General features: G+C 43.1%; 1 protein-coding gene across 4 annotated transcripts in view; it reads right to left on the bottom strand.

The window, feature by feature from the left end:
* Positions 1 to 20,122, bottom strand: part of KDM8 (lysine demethylase 8 (putative)) — an 87,040-nt gene that overhangs the window by 14,183 nt on the left and 52,735 nt on the right. Inside the window, exon 12 of one of the 4 annotated variants that reach the window (XR_016313480.1) lies at positions 3,895 to 4,071. The exons of the other annotated variants lie outside the window; for them this stretch is intronic. The gene's annotated coding sequence lies outside the window, so the exon portion shown is untranslated. The remainder of the gene's footprint in view (positions 1 to 3,894; positions 4,072 to 20,122) is intronic. 4 annotated transcript variants of the gene reach the window in all.

Raw genomic sequence — 20,122 nt, 5'->3', positions numbered from 1 at the left:
CTGCGTAAATTGATGGCACTATATAAGTACCTGAAATAAATAAAAGTCCAATCCACAAGGATAGAGGTATAGGGAATGAGCTCCTCTACCCTAGACCTTCAGTGCTACTATAGATGTCTCAAAATGGCCAGGAAGAGAAGATAGAAAAGTCCACCATCACCAAACACACTGCCTCTTACCGGATCATACTGACCCCCAGTTACGGATGGGTCAAAATGCGCTGTATGAAATTCAGAAGGCAAGCCATGGACCTGGGCACTCTTTGGTTCCAAACTTTCACATCAAAAATGAACTCAAAGGTAAACCTACAAAAGAATTATCCTCATAGAGGACAACACTGTTCAAAATGCAAGAAGAATCCTCATAGTGTAGGATGATGGATGATGAATTCAATTTATTGCCTCAAACGTAGTAAAAAACATACATGAAAGAGAATGTAAAAACAGCATGTCACCATATAGATGAATGGTAAGTTTAAACCAACAAGATGGCCACCACGTTCCGCTGTGCACCGACATCAGCGCTCTGGCTCCTCCCTACACGTTTCATCATCAATGACTTCGTCAGGGGCATGGCCAGCGTCAGGACGCAGCGCATATTTATAGGGAGGAAGGGAACCACCTCCTCCTTCATTCTAATTAGGCAAGCACCGCAACCAGAAGAGAGACATTGGTCACAAGCCCCAGGATCGCTGCAGCACATCCTGCTATTAACACATAATTAAAAACCTAAAACAAAAATACTTGGAAATAATCTTACAAGTTATCTTATTAAAAAACATATAATCAGCCATTACATGCCGGAGAAAAAAGAGCAAGACATCGCATTACCGGTTGTAGCGCCATCTTGTGTTCACAAAAGATATGGCAATTGCCAATATAATGAACATGAGAACATCAAAATATTTTTGACAAATTAAAAAAAGAAACAAAAGTACCATGAATAAACAAACAAATTTAGTATATGGCTGAGGGGTGGATATCCGCTGTGACAGTTGAGTGTAGTAGGAGCTAGGGGACCAAGGAACCAGAGGTCGGGCCCTCTCCCACGCTGGCTGTACTCAGGGGGGTAGACAGATGGGCTTCAGGTCTCGGCAAGATCGCGTCGTGGTAGGCGGTGGTTGCCCTCACCAGGCCAAGTTCATCTGCTGTTTCTTTAAGGCCTGCTGCAGGCTCCCCTCAGATGTCAGGGGGGTGTGCCGTGGTAGGTGCAGCAGGCTCCGCCAGGCCGGGTGCTGGAGTAGTCTGGGATGTAGGCCTAGGTGACACCGATCTCCTCCTAAGGGCGCAGGTAGGGTCGGGTTGATCACCGGTGCCCGCCCCCTACCCACTGCTACACATACAGCAGCTTATAAGCGGGCGGCTGTGCCGATTAGCTCAATTAGTGGGCCCGGCGGACTTTGTTGCAGCAGGCCCTGCCAGGTTTGAAGGCGGCCCTGCCAGTCCAGGGCCTGGCGGACTCTGATGCGGGAGGCCGCGGTGGGAGGCAGAGTAGTGGGCGGTGGGTGGCTCGAGTGGCGGCTTCCCCTCTTGCGGTGCATCCAGGGCCCGGCGGATTTAGTTGCGACAGACCGCGGAGGGCCCTGCCTGGTCGGACGTGGTGGCGGAGGCGGAGTTCTGGCCCGCACAGCGGGAGGCATCGCTCCCCCCTCCAGGTGCAGGGAGGGTCAGGGAGACCTCCGGTGGTCGCTGTGCGCCCGCTGCCCCCACGGATGGGAGTGGGTTGGTGGGCGGGAGTGTGGGGGCGACCGGAGCTCTGATCTATGCGGCCGCTCCGGTCGCCATCTTGTGTGTATCCCTCCTAGATTGTAAGCTCCAAGGCGCAGGGCCCTCGAATCCCTCTTGCATTGAATTGTATTGTTACTGTACTGTCTCGTGTACGGTCTCCCACCATAATGTAAAGCGCTGAGCAAACTGTCGACGCTATATAAATCCTGTATAATAATAACTAAAAATCCCTGTTTTTGTACAAAGTTTGCTGGAATGGGTGTAGAGAATTCACTCAGAATCTTTAGCTTATGCACATAGGTGCCCCCAATGGGTGTGTTTATGTGTACGTGGGGGGGCATTTAAATGCTTGGGTACAAATGTATTTATATATTTAATACAATTTTATTCATATCATATAGGGGCAAATGTCCCCTATGTGACAATATTTTTATGACAGGTTCTCTTCAATGAAAGGGGGTCTTTTGAACCCGAGGTCTTACGGGACTTCCACTGAAGCTACCTGAGCACAGATCATACTTCATTAGATTGTAAGCTCCAAGGAGCAGGACCCTTCTATACCTCTTGTATTGAACTGTATTGTTGCTGTATTGTCTCCCTTTATATTGTAAAGCGCTGAGCAAGCTGTTGCCGCTATATAGATCCTGAATAATAAATAATAATAATTAGCTTCTTTCCTAGCCACAAAAGCCAGGAAAAGTTATGTTTTACAGGTCACATCTGGGTTTATGTTAAGTGGGGGAGATCAGCAAAGTTTGTTAATCTCTCTCCCCCCTCCAACCAGCGACACCCACTACGCGAGTCCACAGGTGGGACACAGAGCCCAGGAAGCATGGTGGGCAAACCAATTCTAAAAAGGGGCTTATCTCCCAACTATATGGGACCCTGATGGTAGAGATACATACACGTACCTATATCCCAGCTAATTGTATAGAAGATATAAACCCATTAACAGTGAAGCCTTACAACCCCTCCCTATGGTATCCTTATCACCGATGCACAGAGTCACCCAACATTTTATTTTTCATAGGGTTTATCACACCCCAGTTAAATTACATAGATGGAATCGTAGGCACAGATCTGGAGAGATGTCCAGCGGACTTTATTCATATGACCTGGAGGTGCCCTAAACTCCATAGATATTGGTATGATATTGTTTCTCTTATGTCCTCTATTTACCAGTTTAACTTAACAATAGAACCTAAAATATGTCTTCATAACATGCTTGATGAGTTTATAGTGCCAAATGAGATGGTACCTCCTGTCACCAGGTTGCTTTATATAGCACGGAAACTGGATGTCGTCCAGCCCCCCCTCAGTAACAGAGTGGAAAAATCAAGTTAATGTAATCTCCTGAGGAAAAACTGATATTTCAACACAGAAACTGTACTAGAAAACTTGAAGCTATATGGAACCCCTGGGTTGGCAACACCTGGTTTGGCTCCATTCCATATTACAGGTCGTCTGCTATCCCTATGTATGTGAGGGGTGGTCTATATTATAACCGATGAAATTTGCACATGTGCAGATAGATGCATGCAGCTTGCCGTTATTGGAAGAGGTAACAGACTCAGGCCAACTTGTGCTGGTTTAGCCTGTTATTGTCCTAGGACAGGGGTGGGCAACTGTGGTCCTCCAGCTGTTGGTGAACTACATGTCCCATGATGCCTCTGCCTTTGGGAGTCATGCTTGTAACTGTCAGTTTTGCAATGCCTCATGAGACTTGTAGTTCTACAACAGCTGGAGGACCACAGTTACCCACCCCTGTCCTAGGATATAAGTTCATAAGATGTACATTTTTAATTGGAAAGTTACCGTATATTTTATATGCAAGGCCAACTAAAAGGCAATGGCAGGAATATTATTTATTTTATTTTATTTCAGGTACCTATGTAGCGCCGTCAATTTACGCAGCGCTTTACATATATATTGTACGAATACTGATGATTGTTTCTGGAAATAATATCGCAGCACTGCTGATATGTCTTATTTATGGATTGCTGCTTTGTCACTGTATGGCCAATGTTATTTGATTTGTTTGTAGTTTGTCACGCTCAGATTGTGTGTTTGTTTGTTTAAAAACAAAATGCAAAAAAATCTAATAAAAAAGATCTGATTAAAACAAAATTGCATTTAAAAATGCAATAAATTAGTTATTAATACCTACACACTTTAACTCATGGACCAATGACAGCTAGCACCCCAGTCCTCTGATCTTCAGCTCTGGAATGTGGCCAGGGACTTCAGACATGTCCCATCCTGTTCATGTGGATGCTAGTCCTGTACTGATGAGAGGGGCAGTCTGGAAACATACAGAGCAGCAGAGCCGGCATCACAAACCGACCTGTGGATAAGGTTAAAGATTAGTGGTTTTCAGAGAGTTCATGTTAAAATGTATGTTATCCCCAACTATTAACTTCTTTTATTTGCTCAATTTTGGTCTAAAACAGTGGACCAACCTAGAACACTGCATAAAAGTACTCCTGGGGCGAGCAAGAGAATTTTTTCACCTTTCCCCAAATTCCATAGTGTAAGGCAGTGTTTCTCAACTCCAGTCCTCATGGACCCCCAACAGGTCATGTTTTCAGGATTTCCCTCAGATGAAACAGCTGTGGTAATTACTAAGGCAGTGAAACTGATCAAATCACCTGTGCAAAATAATGGAAATCCTGAAAAAATGACCTGTTGGGGGTCCATGAAGACTGGAGTTGAGAAACACTGGTGTAGGGGGTGACATCTTTCTCATGTCGACAAGAAGGTGGGGAATGCTGAGCACAGCACAGTGCAGGGTCATCTTGTGAAATCTGGCCAGAAGTAGGATGATGTCACCCTCGTATAGGCACTGCAGGAGGAAGACAAAGAAAGGTAAGTATATTATCCATTTCTCCCACTGTGTTTTGGGGGGGGGTGCAATATGAATAAGCGGACCTTCCCATTGAGGTGGAAGGTCCATTATGAATGTACCATTAGAAGCGATTTGCAATATTAGTTTAATAAGTGCAGAAAGAACGCTTTTGGTTTTATTAGAAATTCAAAGCTGTCTCCTGTCCTGTGCACACTTGGTGTGTTATTTCAAAGAGCCCTCCTTGGGTCTTCTCTTGTCTGTAAAATGATTCACCTTTATGTTGTAGAGAATTGAGAGTGGGAGTGGTTGTGTAGTTTAGCAAATCGCAACCAGGGGCAGACTGGGCTGCTGGGCAAGTGCCCCCCAGGCCTCTCTAATGCCCCAATAAAATGTCCGGTGCCGACAAAATAGATTAATAAAAACTGTTGGCCGCACTAATATAAATGTTAAGACGGCTGGGACCGCAACTACGGCCAGCCTTAGTATTTGTATTATTGTGGCCAGCTGGTCCCATTAAGGTAGTGTGCATGGTGCACTTACTAAGCAGTCCCACATCCCTTGCGCTCATTCCTTCTTCCTCCGTGGCAGCGCTGGGAGGAAATTACTTATAACTACACTTCCTTCCAGCCAGCCATGCAGGAGGGTAGATAAACACCACAGGATTCCAGGGAATGACTTCGCTAGGTGCTTTCCCTGGGTTGTGGTAGGGTGATGGAGAGCGCATTTTGAAAGGAGTGAAAGAAAACAGGAAAGCGATGGTGATTGGGGGGGCTGAAAGTGTGCATGAAAGGGGAAGACTGAGGAAAACATGAAAGGGGAGGGTATGAAAAGGGTGTCAAGATGGGTCTTAAAGGGGGATAAGGAAAGAGCATAAGAAGAAAAAAAGGGGGCATGAAAGGGTGGGCTAAAGCAGGGCATGGAAGGGGGGGCTGAAGGAGTGCATGAAATGTGGGGGGGGGGGGGGGGCTGAAAACCCTTACACAAATAGTGTTTATTTAAAAAGCCACTGAAGACATTAATACTCTTAACTTAGTGTGCCTTTGAGAGTGTGAGAGGTAGAGCAGGCATTGCTCAGCTTAATGGGGACATTGCTTAAAATTAGGGGGTATCTCTCCATACGCCGGGATGCTCGGTATGCTTTGCTTCATTGCCCCATACCGGGCCTCTTGGCTCACCAGCAGAAGTTGGCTTCCTATTTGTTTTTATTGGCCACTAGAACAATTGCTCAGGCCTGGAAGAGTCCGTTTTTCCCTCTTCAGGGTGTGCGGGATCGTATGACCACTATGATGCTCAACGAACAGATGTCAAGTATCTGCAACGACTCCCAACGTAAACTTTTGAAAATATGGGAGCCGTGGTTGCAATATGCCTTTCCCTCACTCCCCCCCGCTAGTCTGGGGATGTAATGGCGTTCGGTATTGGCACTCTTGGACCCCTGCTCTTTGCCCCCCCCCCCCCCTTTATTTTTTCTTTCCTCTTCCTTCCTTTTTCTCTCTTTCTCTGTTTTTGGTGTGACTGGACAGCTGCATTTAGTTGTTATAGGCAGTTGCATTAATGTTTTGCAACTTATGTGCCATTGATAGCCCCTGCGTGGGCGTACCTTTTTGCCTTGTTGGCGTTAGAGCACTGTTTTTCCTTTTTTTTTTATCTGTGCAATTGATAGCCCCTGCGTGGGCGTGTTTTATTGCCTCTGCTTTATATTGTTTAAAAAATGTATTAAAACCATTGAAATAGAAAATTAGGGGGTATTGGTGGATTTGTGTTATTTTACGTATGCTTAAAATAATTATTTATTTAAAAGTCTAAAAAGTGTTTTATTATGTAATTTTCTTGCCCTTTTTTTTTTTAAATGGGAAGAGGAGGAGGAGGGGGAAATGTTGCTGCACCATAGTCCTATGTCTGGTACTCGCCCCCCAGGTCAAAAGTTTCCAGCCAGCCCGTTTTAACCCCCTCATGACAGTGATGTACAAAGTACACTGCATGAGAAGCCTGGAGGAAGTTTCCTGTTATGTAGTCGGCGTTGCAAATTAAAGTGGAACTCCACTCTCTTAATCAGCATGGACTATTTGTAGTCCTCATGCTGCTAGCATTAGTACATAGATAGAAATATATATCATATTTACTGGTTTTAAACTTTTTTGTAAATTACTTCAGTTACTTCCTGGTTTCCATGTCATACATCCCAGGAATCTTCAGGAGGAGAAGGTTCTCAGCTCAGCCTATGCCTGAGCTTAGAGCAGATGGATTCCAGGAAGTAAATGATACATGAATCATCTGCTTAAGAAGGCCACGGACAGAAATGCTTGGGTTTTTTTTCTCAGGAAAATAAAGCGTGGCGATATGGATGCATGGGTGAGTTTGCTTTCAATATTAAAAATTAATTAAACAGCATTTTTGGTTTGTGGTGCTCAGATTCAGTGCATTTCCACTTTAAGCTTTGCCCATTGTTAAACGATATCATAGATTCAGACAGGGTGCTCACAAAGCTGATATTCTAAGAGGACGGAAGTGTTACTAGAGGGCTGGAATGCTGAGCATAGTGACAAAGTAAAATTGCAGTACCTGGCCATTCCTAGGAGCAGCCTGCAATGATCAGCGGAGAACAGAGCTTCCCGAAGGACATCTGCATGACACTGGGAGGGCTTATGTACACCGCTGTATAGAAATGCTGCGTTTTTATCCATCCTGTAATTTTTTGTTTACAGATCTGTATTTTCTATGGGCCCATGCGCATAGTGGTGTAAAGATTATTAAACTCAGTGCAATCACATCTATAAAATCAAGAGAAATCTATTTCCTTGTTCTTGCATATGGACCGTATTTTCTGCTGTATGTTTGTGCTATCATTTACATAGTATGTGTACAGAGCAAACGTCCTCTATTGGACTGCTCAGGGCCAACCTGTAAATATGAGCAATGTGTAACCAGATGGAATCCACACTAGTGAGGTGACATGGCAGCCTGCGTCCTACCAACCAATAGAGACAATACATCTGCGCTATACGTTGTACTAATGTAATGTTAGCACAGACGTTCCATGCACACAATGTACAGAAAAGATTTTACTTTGGATCCTCAAACATATCACATGCCCCGTGTACATGAGCCTGGCAAGGGGGAAGGGGGGTATTGCAGGCATTATGTCACATCATTGGGATTTGTAGGTTACAGTCAGCTGAAGGGATGCAGGCTCATACTTGGACAATGAAATCCTTTGGGCTGCCATTTTGTGAGCTGCTTTCCCTGCTGGGAGCACACATTGATAAAAGTGTGTATAGCCCAAACGTCTCAGTCTTGGAAAGGGTTAAACCCTGGTCTGGTTATTTCATGATGAAGGAAAATTCCCTTCACTTCCTGTCTCAGAGACACCGCAAGAATTCAGAGGAATTGCTGTCTTAGACAGTTGTCCCTGGAACTGGTGTCCCCATTGGTAGATTTCCCCTCACTTCTTGTCCTGGAGACAATGCTTACATGTTAGATTTCTCCAAACTTTCTCCGGGATATTGTTCCCCAATACAAATAGAGTGTGAATCAGCCAGCAATAAAAGTGTGGCAGAGGGTCTAATCCTCCCCAACTCTTTTCAAAATTAAAAAAAAGCTTTCCCAGAGATACACTTGTATTAAATCCTCATTACACACTGACTTGTCTTCCCACCACAGGTAATAACAGTTATTATATATTCCTATTGCTGGCTTTAATCCTGATGAGTGAGCCACTCCCCTCTCCCATACACATTGACTGCCCAGGTTACTTGGATGTCGGAGACTGAAGTCAGGATGACCACCCTGTGCCTGTGTATGGTGATATCTCCTTTCATCCTCCCTAGATCAGCATATGCTGTGGGCTTATCCCAGAAGATAGGGAACCAATGGTTGTGGGCAGGGTGGATAAAAATCAATGATTTTTTTTAAAAAATTAAAAAAATCGGATTTTTTTTTATTTAAATCGGATTTTTTTTATTTAAATCGGATTTTTTTAAATAAAATACTTTTTGAGGAAAATATATTACCATCCAAAGGTTATTCCATCATGAAATAAACATAGTTTTTTAAATATGTAGAATAAGGCTGTATATGTTTATTTTTTTTGGTAAATAATTTCCATGAATCCATTCACAATGTCATGCTCTTCCAGAGGTTTTTGTAAGATTATTGGGCAGTTTCTCTGCCTACAAGATATTATCACAGATGCTTGGTTTACTTTTGCAGTTCTCAAAACTGAATTTGACTCAGCGGAGATCACATGCCTCTTCTTCACAGCAAAAATGTTATAACATGAACAGAGTTAAGAAAAAGACCTTCATCCTAACTTCTACAAACCTATGAATACAGAATCAACCCCTTCACTGCTAAGTTGCAAGAAGTTCAGTGAATAGAATAGAAACAATATTTTTCTGATTGTTTGGAGTGGAATAGATCTGCACAAGAAGAAAGTGAAACTAAGTGTGAGGAGGAAGGGGCTGACAGTCCCTTCCTCTAAGTTTCTTAAAATATATATAGTTTGTTTAGCCAAATTAGTTACCAAACACGGATGTTTGTTTAAGCAAATAACATATGCTGGAATGTTATTGTTTCAGTTGAATAAATCTATTTAAATTATTATTAAGGTAATGATTATTTTTCTCCTTCCTAAGTACAACAGAAAAGTTGTCCAAATATGAATGATTAACCTATTAAACTGGGGATAAAAAAACTAATATGAAAAGTTGTTATTCTAAAAATCTTCATCTACTTGCATATTAAAGTTATACCAGCAAGAATTAGTCTTTATGTAGAAAACTAGGATTTAAATCAAGCCTTACTGACTAGTGATTTAAATCGTGATTTAAATAAAATCCACCCTGGTTGTGGGTATGGTAAATCAGGGCCTGGAACCTTCTTTGTTGTAGATGCAGCTGGAGCTGTGACAGGGTTTATGGGATTGTTCTAAGTCTGTGTGACAATAAACTTTATTGTTCATTAACAAACAGATCAGGTCTAGTAATGGGAAAGAACTTCAGTAAGCCCGCAGTGGTCAGCTTTGGTATTGGGAAAGGATCTCACTATATCACTAGTGATCAGGTCTGGTATTGACAAAGGATTTATGTACTCATATGACAGGGCCACTGCCCATCCTGTGAAAGGAACCTCGCTATGCCCCTTAGTGGGTCTGGTATTTGGATAGGATCTCACTGTGCATCTGGTACTCAGGTCTGATATATTTATAAGACTTCCCTCTGCCCTAGTGATCAGGTATGACAAAGAGATAGGACCTCATTATGCACCTCACATTAAATATGTAAACCCAACATTTCATATTCCTGATATGTGCTAGGTGTTCCACACACTTGTATGAAAAAGTATCCTGTTCTCCCCGTACTACTTCCTTAGTGTGTTTCTGCCTGTCTCTACTTTCCTATTAAAAACTGACCACACTAGGCATGAGATCAGATTTATCCTGAAACAGCACCCCCTCCCCCCCCCCCCCCCACACAGCCATTAACTGGGAAGACTAGTGTGCTGCTGCCCCTCCCCCCCCCCCAGCTCCTTATGCAGCTGAGAACAGAGGGAAGGTGATCACTTATTTAAAAGAAAGGGAAAAAGGTATTTAAAAAGTTTTATATCCAAATACAAATGTTTTGCCTTTCATTTCTATTTTAAACAGAATGGATTGTTTTACACGGTCAGGGTTCACATATACTAAGGTCTGGAACTGGGTATATACATATACTACGGTTTGGAATGGAGAAAGGAATTAGTCTCTCTTATATAAAAAAGTAAAACTCAGTAGGTTGTTTGTCTCCAAGCCCTACTCCATAGAAGCCATGGTTTTTATACACAGCACTGATTAAGGCCAACACACCTGAAAAACAGGCTCACAGTTCACTATGTGTATGCTCCGCCTACTCCCTTTTTCCTTCACTGATATCACTTACAGATCATGATGGGAACTACAGTAGCTACTACCCTTAGGAGATGCAGATACCAGTAGCTTCTTTGCTGGAGACTACCAAAAAGGGAGACCAGTGACCACAGAAAGCCAAACATACCAAAGAAAAAAAGCACAGCAGCCGGAATCCCAGGCCTCCTACAGCAGCCTGAAGAGTGTGTATACCATACCTGCTGCCCATGTATGCCATAGCTCGGTGGTAGCAAAAGAGTTAAAGCAATGAATGTTAATGCAAGAAAGTGCATTATCACAAATATACTTACACCTGAAGGATTTCTTAAAGAGTATCTAGAGCCAAAACTTTCTCCTAGTCTCCTAGTTTTGGATAGGGTGGAGAAGGGATGGAGCCTCTCTCAGGTTTAAATGTTATCCAGAGCTCCATTAGAGAGATTTCTCATTTCCTGTTCTAAGAACAAATTTTTACTAAACTAGAAGTGAGGGAAAGTCTGCATTAGGGAAACAGACAATAATGTTGTTTACCTTCCCCTCCTTTCCCCCTTGTCCATTCACAAAATGCCTTTATTGTTGTTTTTGTAAATGAACAAAGGGAGGAGAAGGATAGAGTGAACGCCCGATCACCAAACTGTACTAAAGCCTGACCTGTCAGTTGTTATGATTAAGCATGAGATTGTGTGAAACGCGTTAACAAGTCCTGTATTCATGTCCTGGTGTTTTGTGTGTCCTATGGATCAATAAATACATACTATATTCATCTATCTAGAAACAAGTTGTGTAGCGAGCGCTTACTGTAATAAAGATAAGGTAAAGAGCCGCTAGAACACCAAAAAAGGCAACCAACATAACCTTCCAAGATAATATATAGACAAAAAGGTGCAGCGCTAATAATAAAAAGGTGAAATGTCAGCATACACTCAATTATAAGAGTAGAAAAAATGAGGACGTGAAATCATATATTCGTCATAAATATAACTTCGATGTTCAATCAAGTGTCCACAAACATGTAAAAGGATGTGATGTGCCAATTCTGCCAGATCTCCTTTACAAATCAAGGTGAATGATCCAAGAGTGAGCAGGAAATAAATTAAGTGCGCACTCACCAGAAGTGCGTTTAAAATACGCATGAAAGAAGTTTCCTCTCTCCAGGTACATCTAGGTTCTCCACACTCAGGTAAAGCTGCGCGCCCTAGTTCTCACTGGTCATCCATCCTGGTCAGGTTCCATGGTACATCAGACACTCATACACCTCTGGAGTCCCTCCTTAAACTTGGTACTGCGAAAGGGTGATGCTCATAAAGAGCCCAATAAGAGACATCACATAGCGTGATACTGCATGAAACACTTTATTCCAGAAGTAGCATAAAATGAGATAAGATAAGATACTGACCGCAATCATAGAATAGATGTCCAGGTGCTGTAGCCCCCCTGGAACCTGACCAGGATGGATGACCAGTGTTTGTGGACACTTGATTGAACATCAAACTTATATTTATGACGAATATATGATTTCACGTCCTCATTTTTTCTACTCTTATAATTGAGTGTATGCTGACATGTCAGCTTTTTATTATTAGCGCTGCACCTTTTTGTCTATATATATTCATCTATCCTCCGGTGTGCGGCTGACCCTTCTTCCTGTTGCTGTCAGTTGCAAAGCCCGAACAAAAGTGCTGACTGTGATATCCAACATCAGTGAAGTTGTCATTTTAGTCTGCATAGCAGCATTCAAAAGATAGGAATACCAGGTCAGTTACTTTTACAGAGTAATGACCATGGGTTGCATATACACAGGTGAAATGTATGTGGGAGGATTTGCTTCATCCATGTGAAACACCTGAGCCTAGTCCCTTCAGTGGGCTTATGTAAGTGTTTATCATCACTTTACACTGTCTTTACAATTGTAGGGGTAGAGCACCATCCCAGTAGAGGCCCAGAATGAAAAACTACTAGTCCAACACTCCCATATTCCAGAAAACATCATCTAATTTGATATACACTATAATAGTAAATAAACTTTGCTCTCTTGCTTTTAGATTGACATCTCCTAGATCTGGGCATTTGCTGAATAAACATTCCTCTCTTTGTTTATAGAATCCCCAAGTTCTGCAGTGCTCACTATGATCTATGGATGGTGGTCACGTATGCACTTAGGCCTCCTTTGCGCTTGAACTTGGGGGGCTGTAAAATGGCACAGCTGAGCTGCAGCTTTTACCACTCCCAATTGCTCCCCCTTATACTTCAAAAGGCTGTGGAGGAGAGAGTACATATGTCTTGCATCACAACCTAGCAACAATTATTCTAACTGCTGTATTCTAGGGGTAGTACCGCCCACTGAACATGACCCATTCAACTCTGGTATAATGAAGATGCAGAGTTTAAGGAGTTAAACAGGTGGAGAGGAGGTGATACAACGCTTCCTCATCATTAGTGAAATGCCCACTGATGAGTGGTAAAAACATGGATTGCTCTTCAGAGGGTAGCATTAGCGTAAACTAGCTTGTAAGGAATTAAACCAGAACAAAACTCTCAGAAATACTCCCCTCCACCTCGCAAAAATGGAGCAGTTACATCCCTTGCCGGCCACTGTCATATTCTCCCAGGCTACTTCCAGGAGCTGGGATTTGGGCCTCTTGATTGGCTGTTAGTGGAATGACATTATTCAGTGCATGGTCACAATATGCCCGATAACACCATGACATGCCTCACCAGGCTTATTTGTGGCACTGGCACAGTAAAAACTTCTTTCTGGCAACTCGACCATACAGCTCATTTTTGTTTGAAGAATTGTTGTATTGTGCTCCTTAAAAAAAACCACACGCTCTTTTTCCAGAACAGCCTGTATTTCTCTTGATGTTACCTGTGGGTTTTTCTTTGTATCCCAAACAATTCTTCTGGCAGTTGTGGCAGCAATCGTTTTTGGTCTACTCAGGGGCGGACTGACAACTCATGGGGCCCCCGGGCAATAGGGGATCATGGGGCTCCTGTGTCCTTGACCAAACTCAAAAAAGCCTATGAAAAAGGTACCAGGGGCATCTCATGGGGCCCCCTACTGACCCCGGGCCCTCGGGCAGTGCCCGAGTTTCCAAATGGTCAGTCCGCCCCTGGGTCTACCTGACCTTGGCTTGGTATAAAGAGATACCTGAACTTTCCACTACTTAATAGGTGATTGAACAGTACAGACTGGCATATTGAAGGCTTTGGATATCTTTTTATATCCCTTTCCATCTTTATAAAGTCCCATTACCTTGTTATGCAGGTCTTTTGACAGTTCTTTTCTGATCCCCATGGCTCAATATCTAGCCTGCTCAGTGCATCCATGTCAGAGCTAACAAACTCACTAAACTATTTATACACAAACACAAACTGCAATTTAAAAAGTCACAGATGTGGGAAATTAACCTTTAATTGCTATTTTAACCTGCGTGTCACCTTGTGTGTCTGTACCAAGGCCAAACATTCAAGGATATATAAACTTTTGATCAGGGCTATTTGGGGGATTTCTGTTATCATTAAGATTTAAAAAGGAGACAAACAACCTATCTAGTATTTGGACAGGACCTCACTGTGCCTCTGGTAGTCAGGTCCAATATAGGGATAGGATTATGCCCCCCTTCAGTAAAGAATATGTAAATACAACATTTAATATTCCTGATACGTGTCTGCTGTACCATGTACTTGTATGAAAAAGTATACTGTTCCTACCCTATTGCTTCCTTGGTGTGAAATCCCTGGTGTTTCTGCCTGTGTCTGCTTTATTATTAAAAACTGACCACTAGGGATGAGATCACACTGTGGTCAGTTCCTTAGCTGTGCTGAAAACTCAGCCTGCTCTCCTCCAAAAATCAGACTTGTCCTGAAACATCATCCCCACACACCCCGCACAGCCATTGACGGGGAAGACCAGTGTGCTGCTGTTTCTCCTCCCCCAGCTCTCTGAGATCCTAATGCAGCGGAGAATACGTCACTTTCAGGTTCATTCAAGCTAGGAAAGATCAGCGAAGTTTGCTAGTTTCCCTCCCCTCCACCTGCTACACGGGTCCTGCACATGCAGGTTGGACAGGGGAGCCCGGGAAACATGGTGTTAGAAGCAATCAGTACAAAAAAAAAAAAAACATAGGGTGACAGTATGAAAAAAAAAATAAATAAAAAAAAACAAATAATAACATAAAAAATACAATTAAAATGTAAAAAATGTTTTTGAATAATTATAATTTTTGGTTATAAACGAATTTGGGTTATTTGTTTTTTTACTAGAAGATAACTGAATACATTTTGGCCAATATTTATGAAGAAAGATTATTTATTTGCAAAACTTTATAAGAAAACCACTTTTTTTTTTCAAAATTTTTGGATTTTTATATTTATATAGCAAAAGAAAATAAAAATCCCAGTTGAGAATAAATACCACTAAAATAAAGTTTTATCGGTCTCAAAAAAATACTAAAAAATAAATATGGGTACAGTGTTGCATGACCGCGGAATTGTCATTCAAAGCGTGATAGCGCTGAAAGCTGAAAATAGGCCTGGACAGGAAGGGGGTGAAAGTGTCCGAACTTGAAGTGGTTAAAAAAATGTAATTGTCATTCAAACAGTGAGAGCATCGGAGCATGGGCAGGAAGGATGTAATAGTGCCCTGTATTGAAGTAGTTAAAGCATGGTGTTACAGAGCACCAGAATTATAGCAATAGATGTGTTCCCGGTGTTCAATAGAAATGTACATTTTAACTTACCATATTTTTCGCTCCATAAGACGCACTTTTTTCCCCCCAAAAAAGGGGGGAAAATGTCAGTGCGTCTTATGGAGCGAATATGGAGCGGCCGGTCAGGTATTTACACCGCGGCTGTGTCAGAATACCGGGCCGGCCGCTCAGCTCTGCAGCGGGACCTTATGGAGATGACTGCTGACCTTTGGGGAGGTGGGGAGCGGGTACCTGAATTTGACAGGTACCCGCTCTTACTTTGTTCTTTGATCTTACCTGTTCCTCTATCCAGCGGCGCGCTGTCTTCCGGCTTCTGTAGTGTGGGCACTGGGCATGACAGCCGGGTGCCAAGTGCGCATGCGCAAGAAGCGGTGCTTTTTGTGAATGGTAAGGCGGTACCTGGGACACATGACAGATCCCAGAAGCCGCCGGACCAATCACAAAGCGCAAGTGCTTCTCGCTCATGCGCACTGGGCACCCGGCTGTCATGCCGAGCGCCATTACAGAAGCCGGGAAGACAGCGCGCGGCTGGATCGAGGAACAGGTAAGATCAAACAAAAACTCTGCGGAAGTAAGAGCGGGTACCTGTCAAATTCAGGTACCCGCTCCCCACCTCCCCAAAGGTCAGCAGTCATCTGTACTGTCCGCAGTCTCTGATCATCCCTGTGCTGTCCGCAGTCTCTGGTCATCCCTGTGCTGTCCGCAGTCTCTGGTCATCCCTATGCTGTCCGCAGTCTCTGGTCATCCCTGTGCTGTCCGCAGTCTCTGGTCATCTCCTGTACTGTGTCTGCAGTCCATTAGTTCAGAATTTTTTTTCCTGTTTTCTGCCTCTAAAACCTAGGTGCGTCTTATGGTCAGGTGCGTCTTATGGAGCGAAAAATACGGTAAATGAAAAACTCTATGAGGTGGCATGCACTTTAATGGCCTTAACCCATATAAAACAGCACATTTTATAAAGTGATTCAATTGCTGACGTTCAGCTTTAAGTGAAAAAAAAAAAAAAAAAATCATAATTTTAAAGGTAGCTTTACAGTGGTACATGCTTTTCATCACATGGTAATAAGGTGCACTTGGACAGGCAGTTAGAATTTGCCAGTAGTTATTTGTAGCTGTCCCTGTTTTTCCTGATAAAAAGATGGCCATAGGCAGGACAATGTTGCAACAAATTTCATCAGGAAAAAAAGGACCACAAAGGGGAAAGCAGATGACACAGAGGTGTAAAATTGGGCAGCAGCAGGACTGTTATAAATAGCAACGCTATACCCAAAGACAAAGAGCACAGAAGGGGGCTTTACTATAATTAAAGTGGTTGTAAAAGTCAAAGGTAATGCATTGTCTGCAGCCTCCCCCCTAGCCTTCCTAAATACTTACTTGAACCAGATCTGGATCCAGCGTTGTGCCTGATAACAGTAGCATTGCTTTCTCTCTTCACAGGACTGAGACGCAGCAACTGGAGCCATTGGCTTCTGCTCCAGTCAATACAATGCTATAAGGACAGAGCAGGGGGTGGGGCCGAGCATGCTGTGTGTGTGTGAGACTGTCAATAGACACATTGCTTACCTCAGAATCAAGCCCGTGTGAGTGCCCTCATAGCAAGTGGTTCCAATGGGGGCGCTTGGAAGGGAGGAAGAGTCTAAAGCACCAGTGGGGGACCCTTTAGAAGAGAGGGTTTAGGGCTGCTCTCTGCAAAACCATTGCAGGTAAGTATAACATTTGTTATTTTATATAAAGGAAGAAAAATAAAAAAAAATAAACCCCAAACCTTTACAAATCACTTTAAGATACTACAGAGGTTACAGCAGTGTAAATTGGCCAGCTGCAAAATAGTTATATTCAGGGATAAAGGCCTGGTGTATGCCTGACTATCGGGTTAGGGAGCACTGTGAAAATTAAGCGATTTATTGTGTGGGGTTACGCTGTACGCTGCTCTTGCGCTTTTTCATTTTAACGATGCAATGGTGTGCTGCAAACAAAAAAGGAGCTCCAAGAGCAGATGGCCAGTAACAAGTATATATCACCACAATTAGCAAATAACATTTTTTTACTGACAAAACCTAGAAAACTGGCAAACCTCACTTTTTTGAAACTCAAATAGCAAAATCACCTTATATAATCTCAAATAATATATACAGGTATATATTTTTTTCCAAATAACTTTTTATTGAAGGTTTTAGCGCTTTACATTCAAAAAAACCAAACAAACTAAACAAAAAGTACCGTATTTATTCGAGTATAACGCGCAAAATTTTCTACCAAAAAAAGAAATCAAAGTTTGGGTGCGCGTTATAAACGAGGGCTGGGGTGACGCAGTGGCGGCCGGTCCATTGAGGGCGCAGGTGAATTGTGAGTTCGCACTGCGCCCTCTCTGGGCTGCAGCCGCTCACTGTACGCGAGGGCAAAGAAAAAAAAACGTCCCCTGTGCCAGCCCCGCCCCTTTAAGGGGCGGCGAAAACAGGGGATCGTTTTTTTTGTCTACGTCCCCTCGTCGCGTACAGTGGGCGGCCCAAACTGGCGAGATGCACTCGCCAGTTTGACGGGCCGCCACTGGGGGTGAGAATTCTTATTATCCGCTGTAACGTATGGTCGCCTCTTCATTTCGTTTCCTCGCCTCGCCCACATGTTACGGTAAGCATTGCTGTTTTGCACAATTCAGTGTTCTTCATATTTTTATTGATATACTGGTACCCGTAAGATGGCAACTCAGGGTATCAAGAGAAAACGTTCTGCATATGACGCTTCATTCAAGCTCAAAGCTGTTCAACAACGTTTGTCACTTACAATGCTTGGTCTGAGCCGAGAACAAGTGAAACAAAATTTTATACCGATTTTTAATCGAAAATTAGGGGTGCGCGTTTTACACGTGTGCGCGTTATACTCGAATAAATACGGTAAATAAATAAAGAAAAAAAGTCTAACATATGACTCCTCACATAGTGCAATATTAGTATTACACATACACTCACCGGTCACTTTCTCAGGTACACCTTGCTAGTACCGGGTTGGACCCCCTTTTGCCTTCAGAACTGCATGAATTCTTTTGTAGTATAGATACAAGGTGTTGGAAACATTCCTCTGAGATTTTGGTCCATACTGACTTGAATTACTGAGACCATTCTTGCCTCAAATAGTCAATAATGCAGTGAGGTATGACAAAGTTGTATCTATAGTGTTGGATACAAACTGGATGCTATCCCACTGCTAAGCCCATAGATAAGATTAGGTGTAGCACAAGGTGATCTTGCCTCTACCATTTGACATTGCCATGCAATTCTGTCACCAAAGTAGCACATTCCTTGTCTAAATAGATAATAGTTCATTGGGGCAACTAGCACTGTAGTAACCACATAGACACAAGGGCTAAAGCCACGGGTCCTTGAACATATTTTGTATTTCAATGTTTTTATTAATTTATAAACAGTTTAAGACAGGATCAACAAAACAAGCCCATGCAGGGGCTATCAATTGCACATAAAAAAAAATAAAAAAACAGTGCTCTACACCAACAGAGCAAAAAGTGCACCCACACAGGGGCTACCAATGGCACATACATGACAAAAACATTAGTATAACACCGACAGTAACTCATACTAAAGGCAGCTATCCACTGCCACACCAAAAACAAACAGAAAAAGAAAAGGAAAGAGGAGTAAAGGAAAAAGACAAGACCAAGAGCAGGGGTCAGAGAACGCCAATACCAACCAACATCGCAACCCCAGACTAGCCGGGGGGGAGAGTGGGAAAGGCATATTGCAACCACAGCTCCCATATTTTCAAGAATTTCCATTGGAAGTCGTTACAGATACTCAACCTCTGTTCATTGAGCATCATAGTGGTCATATGGTCCCACACCCCCTGAAGAGGGACAAACGGGCTCTTCCATGCCTGAGCAATTGTTCTAGTGGCCAACAAAAACAAATAGGAAGCCAACTTCTGCTGGTGAGCCAACAGGCCCAGTATGGGACAATGAAGCAAAGCATACCGAGCATCCTGGCGTATGGAGAGATGGAACAAGGTGAAAAGGAGGCCAAATACACGAGACCAAAAACAAAACAGTCTCGGGCATGACCACCAGATATGCAATACATCACCACGATGGTCACAACCCCGAAAGCATCGATCACTGCAGGCAGGGTTCGCCTGGGCCAAACGAGCCGGAACCCAATACCAGCGAAACAATACCTTGTATTGCGCCTCCAGCGTGGTCGTATTAAATGAACATTTAGCTATAAGCGACCAGGCCCTATTCCAGTCCTCCAGATCCACGACTGCCCCCAGGTCGCGCTCCCACTGGGCGACATATGAGAGAGAAGTATGCGTCGAGCGTTCAAATAATATTTTAACTAATAGACACTATAGGGTCTATTTATAAAGGTTTTCACACATTTTTATAATTGGATTTCATTGAAAAAAATGTGTGAATCCTGTGTTTAACAGAGAAGCTCGGGATTTAAAAAAAAAATCAATCAATCATACTCAGCTAAGTGGATGCAGCATCGTTCCGATGCTGCATCTGTACCCTACCGCATCTGATACCAAGAACTGAGCAATTAAGCACTGTTAGTCGCTCAGTTCTCAGGCTTCATTGAATAGAGATCCTGTGATTGTCAGTCAACAGCTCTCTGCTCTGCCCCTCTAGCGCTCAGTGGAGCGCCGGGCTGTAGAGGGGGCGGGAACAGCTGCCTCAGGCTCTCAAAGACAAGTTGAGATGCTGAGCCAGCTGCTGCTCCGGCATCTGGGTGGATTCCAACATTAAAATCAGGGTCACTCTAGAGTCTGGACCGGCTGAGTGACTTTAGCCCACTGTCATATAAATCTGGGTCGCATGAGTGCAGAACTAAGTGAACTCCTGTTACCTACAGCAGAAATAGGTCCAAAAGAACTTTGGCCCTACTTCTCCTTTATCTTGTATGAAGCTTGGGGGGAATTAAAGTTCTGCAGGCACAAACTTTAATCACTCTTCTAA

The sequence above is a fragment of the Staurois parvus genome, unplaced genomic scaffold (assembly GCF_062004578.1).
Source record: "Staurois parvus isolate SC_StPar_1 unplaced genomic scaffold, SC_StPar_1.0 ptg000018l, whole genome shotgun sequence".
NCBI lineage: Eukaryota > Metazoa > Chordata > Amphibia > Anura > Ranidae > Staurois > Staurois parvus.
The sequence above is the reverse complement of the archived record's forward strand: the minus strand, read 5'-3'. Positions and strand labels throughout refer to the sequence as shown.